The following is a 12725-nucleotide window of genomic DNA, read 5'->3' as shown; positions in this document are numbered from 1 at the left end:
AAAGAAATTCCATTGTGACAGCGTCCTTTAAGAAGGAACGGCAATGCAACTTTTTATCAGTTTTTAATTAATATTTAAAAACATGTTAAATTCAGTGAAGGTTCTACTTTCTGGTGTGATATTACATTTATCTGACCATAAATGTAATGCCATCTATGATCTGACCAAACGTCTTTTATATGTATTGTATTTTGGAATTGAAATATCTTCATCATGAAAGATATAAAATGGTCAATAAGAAGAAAGTGTTAAAGATGTGACAAATCTATTGGAAAAAAGGTGATATTATTGCGTCTATTTTGCTTCTTAACAAGAACGTGATGATGAAAAAAAATCTATACTAATCAATTATAATGTACCAGTAGATGAAAAATATTCAAATATATCTATGGGTCTGTTTTTTGTTAATTGATATATGACAAGGTATATATTTTTGATAAACAAAATATATGAAAAGGGTGGGGCACTTGGTGTCTCAGCTGCTCACCCTACCTCAAAAAAGTTTGAAGTGGCCCCCCGAGGATGCAACTGTCGTGCAAGTTAGACGTTGAGCTCTATAAACCCAGGTTCTATCCACTATTTTCTACATTTGAAAATGCCTGTGTCCATTCAGGAATATGACAGTTATTGTCCATTCGTTTGATGTGCTTTATCATTTGATTTTGCCATTTGATTAGGGACTTTCTGTTTTGAATTCCCCGAAGTTCAGTATTTTTGTGATTTTACTTCTTATCTAAAAATAAATATCGGGGTCAATATAAAGAAAGTTTTACGAAGAATACTCTGGTTTGCCGAAATGATCGTGCAGTTATCAAATTTTTAAAACGTGACTAGATGTGAAAGATCGACATGTTACGTCTTGAGAAGCTAGATAAAAATACACAGTACCGCTCAATCAGTTCATGTCGTAAACATTACGATTTGTGTAAGATAATAACAATATAACGCCTCGTACAGCACAGCTAGATTGTAAAGATTTTTAGATTTTGAATCTAATGTCCATCCCCCTAGAAAAATCTAGAAAAAGAAATCCAGTAATATATTTCAACTGAGACACATAAAGTCAAAGATTAGAACAGATGGTATGCTATTTAATTTAAAAGAGAAAATAAAGTACAGTATGGTATGTGTTGCAAACGTCAATTGAGTATTTGACGATCGCAAAGGCGTAACGGAGACAGTAAATTGAATACTTGCATACCGTACTAGCATTTGCATTTTAATGCAATACTCGTGAAATATAAGAACGAACACATCAACCAAAGATACCAAGTGACAACTATAGGAAAACCTGCATCCGATACATGACTCATCGCGGTATGATATCCAAATAAGTGTTCTAAAATATGTAATTGTACGCACATTTCAAACGTCGAGTTGGTTATTGTAGTTGTCAAGTAGCATCAATGTGAAAGATATGGTAAGGCCAGTATTTGGCTCTCAAAATTGGATAAACTGGTATCAAAAAATTAAAGATCGCGCTAAAATATATCGCACGTAAAATGAGACACTGACACATTGTATCGGACAACCAAATGTTTAGTTTTGATGTCTTGTTAACAATATTGAAATATGATTCAATAACATACTTCAGTGTTTACATAATTGTTGTCAAATGCTTTAATAACTGTTTGACTTATGCGACTACACTAGTCAAATATGGATTTAGAATCTTCCTCCTGTATGGTTGAGTCTGCACGTCGACATCAATCATTCAATGTGAATATATAGTTCATGAATTCAACCCGAATATTCATGAACATAGTGTATATTAACTACTATTTATGAATATAGCAATAAGCCAGAATCGGAAACAAAGGAACGGTTGATTTTCTTGGCTGCATGATATATGCTTATTATATAAAATAAAATTGAATTTGTTGCTGATTAAGTTATTCCTAGACTGAACTCATATCGTTTGGATTACATTACGCCTGTTGCAAACCTTGTGACAACTTTGACGAATCGACTCAAGGTCTTTTTAGAAATACGATTCTCATGTAGTCAACTAACAGCTTTGTTCATAGTTGTTATGTGTCAATGAATTTGGCAATCTGTCTTCATTTGTGAGACGTAAGTTATAATAATCATATAACTTTTAAAAAAAAAAGTGAACACAGAGAACCCAGTAAATGTTTTCCAACGATATATATATATAAATATGTTTCAATTTAGTGTTTACCCTTTCTACTATTTTTTTTTACATGTTTTTATCAACAATATCTAACATGTCTAAGGTGCATGAATCAGTAATAAATGAAAATTTTAATTGCTTTGAAAAATGAAATATATCGAAGCGACTTCAACAAATTTCTGAAGACAAAATCTGAAGATAAATTTGTAGTAACCCTGATCCATTGGAAGATACTTTCATCCAACTGTAAATTATCTTAATTTCCGGTAATAAGGCATCATGAAATGTGTGAATGATTCTGTTAAATGATACAAAATTTTAATAAATTTGCAAAAAGTCAAATAAAGAAAATACCGAACTCCAAGGAAAATTCAAATCGGACAAGACTTTTTCAACAGCAAATGAAAATCTCGAACACTTCAAACGAATCAACTGTCATATTCCTGACTTAATACCGGCGGGCTGCATAAGTACAAGCAACACCAAAAAATATTACAAAAAGGACTAATGTAAATAATTGACAGCGCACAATAAAGAACACTATAACACGTGTGTAATATGAGAATCAACTTCAGCACCTATAGTCTATGCTTCAAGACAACCATGTATCATTTGTGAAGTTGGTACTGAATAGATGTCCACAAGGTTTTGATATTTTCCGATGATCTTCTTTAGAAAAAGGAAAAGACGTTCTTTGATATAACCCCGATTTAGGACATGTGAAGTCTATACCCTAATACCGGACGATTTTTGAAAACTTTGAGGCAAATATGATTCAAAATATTTGATGAGAGTTGTGTTGCTAATACTTAGATATTACATGTTACACTGTGCGTTCCTATTCTGAGTTTTAAAAAAGTTGAACCAACGGATGGTTTGTCATTATCATCAGAGTTTTGATTGGAGTAAATTTAATGAAAATTCAGCTTATGTGTTATTTCTCCTTCTTTCTGTCTTTTTGATAAAAACAGCAATTCTATAAAATGTAAAGTAAGTTGCATATACAAATATTTGAAGTAATACTTTATGGAACGTATGTAAAGAATTGTATACTCACAGAAATTCAGGAGATTTTGTTTGAGTAAATAATTTTTATTTAAACCCAGAAAATGATTAACAATATAATTTATTTAAACGTAAAATCAGTAGCTTTATTCATTCGTGCAAAACACTGGTAATTGTTTTTGTTAGTTTTTCTTGTACCGTATTCTAACGAAAAGTATTGAATTTCGTGAAACATGTGTATCATAAGTTAAAGATCATATTAAATGTTGAAATGTAAGTGGAAATTTTCAACTGAAGTATGGAAATCCCCTGATTTAAATATAGATATAATTATTGAAAATTTCAATCAGAAAATAAAGTTCCCCATATCTAAATATAGATATTGTTACAGATAGGATACACGTAAGGCAACCGAGGGATATTCTATAATTATCGTACAAAAGAGAAAAAAAACTATTTTTTTTCACATAAATGAGGCCGTTAGTTTTCTCACTTGAATTGTTTTACATTGTCTTATCTGGGCCTATTATAGCTGACTATGCGGTATGGGCTTTGTTCATTGTTGAAGGCCGTACGGTGACCTATAGTTGTTAATGTCTGTGTCATTTTGATCTTTTGTGGATAGTTGTCTCATTGGCAATCATACCATATCTTCTTTTTTATATTGGTTGGCGAATACGAACTATTTTTTATCATAAAGGGATAAGAGCTTGTCTCAAAAATAATTTGAAAAGAGCGGAGAAGGTATTTATGATGGGAATAAATTACATTTTTATTGAAAACATGAACAAATTGAGTTTACTCGTAGTATGTTTTGTATTGAGCTTTTAAGCCATATGTCTTCCCCAAACCCCAATAACAAAAACAATATATTGACCAGTTTTGTTATTTACTTTATCATTGCAGTACATTTAGTTCTTCTTGTTTCAGAATACGAATATGATAATATGATACATTTGTAGAGAGCTGCATTGAGTATATTACTCTCTTAAAATATAATACTCGGAAACACTACAAGAAAGATATACTGCAGGTCTATGAATAACGGTGTTTTGAACAAATGAATATCAGTGTGCGCTCAAACTGAAATGATTGTTCACTCTTTAACATCAGCGGTATTATTTGTTGTAGATGCTTGTGTGGGGTTGAGGGGGGGGGCAGTCGCAGCTTAAAATCATGTGTTTAAAATTTAACAATCATCTTTAATACCCGAATTAAATCCATTATTTGTTTCATATTGCTCAGTTTTTAGTTTTCAACTGTAACGCTTTTTAGACTATTGTTCCTTTTATTGTTTTCATTTTGGGTAAGACGTGAATTATCGTTACTTCGTCGACTTTTTAGATAATTTCAATAACTGCGCGGTATCACAAAATAAACACTAAAATCAAGGTCAGGTCAACAACGAATGTTGTATAATATTATCTTTTCGTTGAAAACAATTTCGATACTCCAAACATTTGTATTATTAAACCAAATTAATTAGTTGAAAAAGTGTTGCGAGCAACTCCCAAATTTTGAATTTGTTGTGCTAATAAGTACTTTCAATATATATAATCTGAGTCATCGTATGCATTTGATAAATCTTAAAACTAAATTAAACAAAACATTGTTAAACTTATCAACCAAACCACTGCATTGTATATGTTCATAAAATGACAATTGCACATTATTGATTAAGTTGGTCTGACGCGCTCTTCTTAAAGAACCTTAATCAAGAACAAGCAAGCAAAACGTGTCAGTACGGACGCGTAAGTACTTGAGTATGTTAATAAAATTGTGTCTAAAGGGACATTTAATATATCCAATTCCATCAGAGTTCAATTTGGAATGATGAAGGTGGGAACGAATTTCTATTATATTTTGATAATAACTGACAGGTGAATTTAAGATTATGATTTTATCAAATCGGTCCAGTACAGGAAAAATCTGACTTTTAAGCCGTGTCGACCTGGGGCTGAGCAGTTTTTGTGCAGTGGTATCGAATAAGTGTTTCAAAAAAGAAATTAACATTTTATTTTTTATATTTAATGATAAGAATTTAAATCTACTTACAAAATATCCCAGGAATTATAAAACTTATAACTACTCAACTTTCCACATTATGAATCAAAAGCAGGAAAATATAATTGCGAGCTTATATTATCACAGGAAATGTAATATACATATCGCGTTCAAATCCATTATGATGAATTTCCGCCTTAATCATATCCTGTGTTCCCATGTCAAAAATATACAAGGAAACTACAAGTAAATCGAAAAATAATTTTCAAAAAGGCAAAATCAATTGCAATTCTGCATACGTTAAAAAATGTTAAGTTTAAAAAAAAAGTAAAGAAAAACATTTACATTCCAAATCATCATCTTCATCCTTTACCACAAAAAAGCTCAAAGTCGAATAATGAAAAGTCATGGATTATTTTTTGAAAGATTTGTTTTAAATCATGTCAATTTTCCGATTCCAGATACTACCGAGTAGATAGGCTGCATCATATTTTATTTATTTATTTAAATTTGAACAAGTGTAATCTCTCATATTTCAATTATAGTAAATTACCTTCTGCAGTTCTGCTGAATCGTATTTCATTCACATGTCCCAGTGAAAACGACTAAGATCGACACTACATGAGGTTAACATGTACGGCCACCATCACGAACTTGTTGACCAATACGATGATTTGGTGTCTCTTTTCATTAGTGACATATTTTCACAGTCTTATATCATAAGATAGCAGTTCATGTGGCTGATTCTCTATTTTATTACCAACGCCCCATTCCGAATCATGACATACTTGTTGAAATGCATTTTACTCATTGATCATTTAATAAACTTACTGTAAAATATTTCAAATTGAGGTATTCCAATTTATATTATGGCTCTCAACACCTATGAACATTCATAGTCCTACATTCTGTCTACTTTTACATTTTTACATGTTTGGGTAGTAAACATTCATATCTTTTTCGGAATAAAAAGTAAAATCACAAAAATACTGAACCTAGAGAAGATCAATTGGGAAAGTCCATAATCACATGGCAAAATCAAATAACAAAACGCACCAAAAACGAATGAACAAGACATGTCATATTCCTGACTTGGTACAGGCATTTTCAAATGTGGAAAATGGTGGATTAAACCTGGTTCTATAGCGCTAACCCTCTCACTTTAATGACAGTCTCATCAATTTCCGATATTTTTACATTGATGCGTTAAATAAACAGACATGAATAATGAATTAAAAGTAGCAGAATGATCTTGTGTATTGTCACAATTTAAATACAGTGAAATGAGGTACACTATCAATGATACTTCAAGTTTCACAAATGATGGATCTTCTCAAATATTGACTCAACCGCAATGTGCGTGTACAGCAAAAAAAATGAACATAGAATATAATCTTTTGGTTGACTATTGTTCAAACAATAAATCCACAAATTGTGTAGATGTCAACACAGAAATCGTTATATAGCACGGTACCACAAGCTATCTTTCCGCGGTGTCCATAAATTTCCATTTAAGTAAAATGAAATTTCCATAGGTATCGTGAAAAACACGTTACCAATTATGTTGTTGTGGTTCCAGACTATTCTTTAAAATATCTTCATTTACAGTCATGGGAGAGTAACAAAGTAAGATTTCTGTTTATTACCATACACAATAGAGGAACGATAATGATTCAAATGGCAAACACTTTAAAAAAGGAAATGGTCAGAATTTGATATGGCATGTTTTTGAATTGTTACATCACCTTCCCAGATACTGGAGACTTAAGCGTACACAAATGTTTAACCCGAACACATTATCTACATTATAAGCCTAAAACCATAAACTTGGTAGTTGGTAACTGTCCGTCGTGGATTTTGTTTTAATAAATCTAGGCTTTCACATTTTATAGTTTACCTTACTGCAAGTGCTTTTTTTATGAAGTTTTTTAAATCCTGTTCCCATCTTTGAAGGAAAGTTTCCACATTGGCAATCATGTCATATCTCCCTATTATCCTTTTAAATCTATCATGAACTAAAAAACGATTTGAATATTTTTAGGTTTTGAATTAAAGATTAGTTCGAAATTATTTGAATGTTAAGAAAGCAATTATCGTTCCAAACGACGATTGTATCATTCTCAAGGTAGACTACCAGAACACAGTACACACATTCACCTCCGATTCAAATTAATCTCTCTGTTTTAACATTAAGAACGGAATCATAAATTTTACACAGAAAGGTAGCCGTAAAGATTTGGCTTAGATATAATCGGAAATGCTCAGAAATGCTTATATGGTATTATTTCCAAATGTTTTCTCTGGAATTTCGAAATTGGATGAAAAGTTTTACTTGTAAATGTAATGACTTTAAAATAAAACTGACAGTAAAGATCGATATAAATGGTCACATCGAGGCAAATGGTCAAACCCAATGCAAGTTTTAAACAACATCTGCACCTTATACAGAGCCAACAAAATTGATAACAAACTGTTAAACGAATAAAAAAAGAAAACAAAAACGGCCGGACATTTACAACAACAATGAACGATTTAAACGATTTCTGGTACGTTGGACAGTGGTTTTACAACATATCGTATAAACAGATAATTTAAGCAGCTAAAGAGGACTAGACTCGTGACATCATCACTAAAACTTAAACAGAAAATTTAATTTCAACAAATAGTTAAATCTTTGATGTTACGCGTCTTCTGATTTGCCGACTTTTGTTTTTGTTTATCAGCTAATGGACATACTTTTTTGCAATGTGACCGTGACGTCATGAACGTTTTGCAATGATTTACTCATTAGATAGTTATTTTAGATTTTAAAAATCATGAATGATTGTATTATTTTTCTATCTTTTCGATATAACCTCACTGAATAACCACTTATCATTCAAATCAGGTTAAGTGGATTTAGTTTAGGCGTAGTAATTAATTTAAGAAACACGTGACATTGTGCTATGACATAATACAAGTCTAGACAGGATGTAACGCCATAAATGCTAATAACCTTATAGCACAACATGTTGAGTTATGCATAACAATATAAAATAGGAAAAAAACATGCTAGTATCAATAAAGATAATATGCAAAGATCGTAGCATTTTAATGCAAGTACATCAAAAATCCATGGTGAAATTAAAGAAGGGACGACCTTGAAGACAGACGAAATCAAAAGGTATCAATCAATCGAAGGAGTGATAAATAACTGTCATATGTCCAACTTGTAACATTCATTTTCCGAGAAATATATTAATTAAGCTTGGTTACATTGCTAGCTGAACCTCTAACTTTGTTTATGACATTTGTGTATAGTTACATTATATTGAACAAAATGGCCACTTGCTTTAACAATAACCTGTAAGAATAAGTTTGTTTCCAAAGGATTAATAAATTTGGCTATAAAAAAAGTTAATGATTTTAATAAAAATCGTGTTTTGTTTATGTACCTTTTTTCTGTATCTCTGATTAAATTAAAATCTTATAAGTCTAATGTAAATGACACCCGCTTCTGACGTACGAAATTATTATCCTGATTCTTTGAATTTACCAACGACATATACATGGTATCGCTATGTGGTCACTGCCTAAAGAGAGAAGCTTTAATTTGGTTGAGATGTTAGCGACAATGCTATTGAACTTTATTTGGCCTTTTGAACTTGTTCTATTAAAGTGATAAAGTGGATTCGTGTGAAATTTAAGTTTTGTAACATAACTTGATGGTTCTCTGAACTAAATTGGATAAGTGGTGAAGACTAAATGGTAATTTAATATCCACACTTGGTTATGAACTTCAAACCCCTGCAACAGACAATATTTTGACAGTGTGTGTACACTAACAAACTCATTATTTCTTACTCTTTTCAAAAATATAAGTCGGACGACACGTTATGTCTGATAGTGTAAAAGACATTAATTCAACATGTGAGGTTACATTTTCAAATAGAAACAAAACTTCTGTTATCATAACACAAAACAGATATATCAAAGTATTCCAAAATGTCCGCAATGTGTTTCTTTTTTAAATGTCCGCAATGTGTTTTTTTTAAGTGAAAAAAAATGAAATTGAGATCAGTTGTCCCTATAATCAAATTAAAAAACTGTCTTGGTTTTCAATCGACAGGGAGTTTCTCAGCTCCAACGTCTTCGAGGCGACAACATTGAGATGACATTGGAGCCGATTAACATCATCAAGTTTGAAATACCACTGATAATCTGTATATAACTGCAACATCAATGACAAAGTCTCGTAACGTCATTTATTCTCTTTCTACTTGACTGAGTAAATCCCATCACTCGAGTAGCATGATATGCAAAAGTATCACCAAACAGATCAAATCTATTTATTTTCAAAAGTTATAATAGATTTTACTTTACTATTTCCCTGATGAAAACATATCCTCAAAATATTTTTCTTTATAATTCTATATACATTGAGATAAAATATTCATGTTACAAACAATTGTGAAATGAATTTTCGGACCAAATTTGACGAATGACGGTCTTGAACACTGGTGTGGTATCTTTTTCTAACAACAACTTATGTTTTCATAACAGAAAAGTAATTCCATTGATAGACTGATTGTTTTACGTTTTAACCCCACTTTCATCACTATTGGGGTTTTCGCGGCGGCCATTTATTATTGGTGGAGGAAGCCGCAGTGCAGTTAGAGAACCATACGTCTTAGGTAGGAATCCATTAATTACTATTAAATCTAGAAGCCATATTTGACACCCATGTGGTTTAATATATAGTCTTATTTTGAGCAAAGTATATGAAGTTTTGTTCCCGTCATTTTTTATGCGACCAAAATAAAAGGCGTACAAACTATACTTTTGTTAAATCTTTGAGGATTTTTATTAGCCTGGTGAAGTCAAAAAAAGGTACTCACACCTTTAAATAGTTTTGCAAATTTGTATGAACGTTTTTGGAAGAGTCAAAACTAATAAAAATGCTCCTATTGACACTTAAGCCAAATAAGCGACACCCATGAAATCCCGCAAATCCTAAATTTCTAATTATCAACGACAAGCAACGACGATTGTAAATTTACAATTTTGACAAAATAGGAAAGGGCAATGCTAAAAATAGAAACAGCCGATAAAACGAATTATTTTAGTGCATAATAGGGCAAATTATCTGTCAACGGTTTACTGTGGTTAAGTACCGCCCGTATTGCCCGTAAACAAATCGTCGGTATGTTAAGCTTTGGGAACGAAAGCAACGTGTTATGCTTGGATTATTCTAATGATTGGTGGATAGTTTAGTTTGTCAATGAAAATCAAAGTGTACGCAATACTCACAGTAAGACTTTTTTCCGATGACCAGTTATTTAAATGTTACATGTAAAATAAACTGTATGATCTTACCATATTCAAGTAGCTTTCCTGGTATTAACTTCTAACGTCGTGTCACCATTTTTGTCTAACACAATTTAATTGATTATGGTTCATCAAATTTATTGTTCCGAAAATGACCGTGTTTATATTTCAAATTTCATTCTAAGTCTATGAAAATAAATTTTGAGAAATTGATTTAAGATTCAGCATGACTTAGATAAATAACCATTTAAACAGAAAACCTGAACCGATATTTGTTTGTTTAGTCCCAGTAAAAGACGACACGTAACATTAAAAAACCACCTGCATTTATACGTTTCTGTTTACTTAGTCACACAGTTTAAATCGCTGATTGTTATACCGATATCTATTTACACTCCATTGTCTGCATTCGTTTACACAATACACTAAGTTTATTATCTGAGAAGAACATCTCGAAAATTCGACACAACATAATGTATTTCGACATATTATCGTCATGAACATGTTTTCGTGATGAAATACCGTAATGAAATACCAAATAAATCCAATGTTAGTATGTTTTAGTCAGGCCATACTTTAAAGTTCTAGTAGTTGCATTTAAATTAATTAGAGTTGTTAACACGACCCGGTTGACAAAAGAAGTAATGTTGAACCTCAAATGTATGCATGGCATCTGATGCAATGCAAATTGGAACATATTACAATATTAAATAATTTGAAATCATACAAGTAAAATGTATGACAAATCTTTGTTAATATATTACACAAACTAACACATTCCCTTTATCCTTGGATACCAGTTTATTAGTAGTTATATTTAGATGCGTAATTACAAATACAGTTATATATCTGACATTACATGTACGTAACAAAATATTCACTTACTGTTATCTGTAATCTAATCCAATATTTATCTACACACAATTATTTATCAGACACGTCATTCTCTAATGTACAAACTAAAATTTACTTCCGTGGTGTTTTTATCACACAAGGGATATATATACATACGTGTTATTGCATTAATTATGTGTATACACAACCTCTTCTAACGACATCTCAATGTTGACATGCCTGTTCTAACGTGATATAAATCAATCGCTGATTCCATTTAAATTGTTAAATAGACGACAAGTTATATATACCTTACCTGTGTTCGCATTGATCGTTATATGCAGATATAGTTTCACCTTGAATTCAATTTAAATAACTACTATAAAATATCATTACCTGGATGGACGATAGCCAAACCCAAACCTCTTTGTCCTGTAGTTTATTTTTATTAAAAGATAAGTACGGGTTGCTATGTCATTAATACATGAATTAATGTATAGTCTGATTCAATAAAGTCTCCTTTCATTTTCAAATTTCAATATAGCAGACGACATGGTGATTTGGTATTTTGTAAATCCTCGATGATTATATATTGGCCAGGCAGGAAAACAATCATTGAATGCTCGAGATCCATCAAGGACGGATATTGATGATTTTACATTAGTCATTATTAAATTTTTACATATGTTAACGCTTTGTTGCATTTTGCATTTTAAATATCGCCTTTTCTTCAGCGGTGATTGGATACGCCCGTTGCGTAGTCACGACCTATGTTATCGTTGAAGTATAAAATAACATTATGCTAATTGACTTGTATCGTGTTATAATATATATATATAGATATGTAGCATATGTTCCCAGATAATACAATATTGCTTTAAATCTACTAGACGGACAGAAATGTATTGGAAACACCATGGTGATTCTATAAAACTGAAAACTGTACTTTAAAATGATGTGTATTATGTTAATCAAACTGTACCATACTGATTGTGATTATTGAATTCCTAGTCACGACCTGGATATGAACGTTAAATAAAAATTAGAAAACAATGCAGGTCATTTTCTTTGTTTCATTGTTATATTTGTCGTATAGGAAACAGATGGCGCCAGATAACGCACAGTAAAACGTATATTAAGTAGAATTTTGGCAATGATTCATCGAACAAAACTCAGAACTCGATTATATAATATGTGTTACTGACGTATTGTTCAATAACACAAAAAAATATTTTCGAATTAAACACAAACATCGATATTATGTCTTTTATTTCAACATATGAATGGCAGAGAACCAATTGTTAAATCCTTATTGTTATTCAACCAGGGATCTGACTTTATACTTTAACAAGCTATGAAGAAGATTCAAAAGAATAAACAACTGCAACTATACAATAATCGCGGACAGTATATTACTTTCAAAGGTGTTTACAATTTGTGT

At 31.3% G+C, this 12725-nt stretch overlaps 1 protein-coding gene across 13 annotated transcripts in view; it reads right to left on the bottom strand.

Annotated features, from left to right (window-relative positions):
- The window catches only part of LOC139528172 (putative leucine-rich repeat-containing protein DDB_G0290503), a 55507-nt gene extending 43327 nt beyond the window's left edge, over window positions 1-12180 (bottom strand). For 5 of the 13 annotated variants that reach the window (XM_071324040.1, XM_071324042.1, XM_071324033.1 and 2 more), the window contains exon 1: window positions 11681-12180. The gene's annotated coding sequence lies outside the window, so the exon portion shown is untranslated. The other 8 variants (XM_071324045.1, XM_071324038.1, XM_071324046.1 and 5 more) reach the window with 5 other exon arrangements.
- Between the last annotated feature and the right edge of the window lie 545 nt (window positions 12181-12725).

The sequence above is a fragment of the Mytilus edulis genome, chromosome 6 (assembly GCF_963676685.1).
Source record: "Mytilus edulis chromosome 6, xbMytEdul2.2, whole genome shotgun sequence".
Lineage (NCBI taxonomy): Eukaryota > Metazoa > Mollusca > Bivalvia > Mytilida > Mytilidae > Mytilus > Mytilus edulis.
This window is presented reverse-complemented; position numbering and strand designations above follow the sequence as displayed.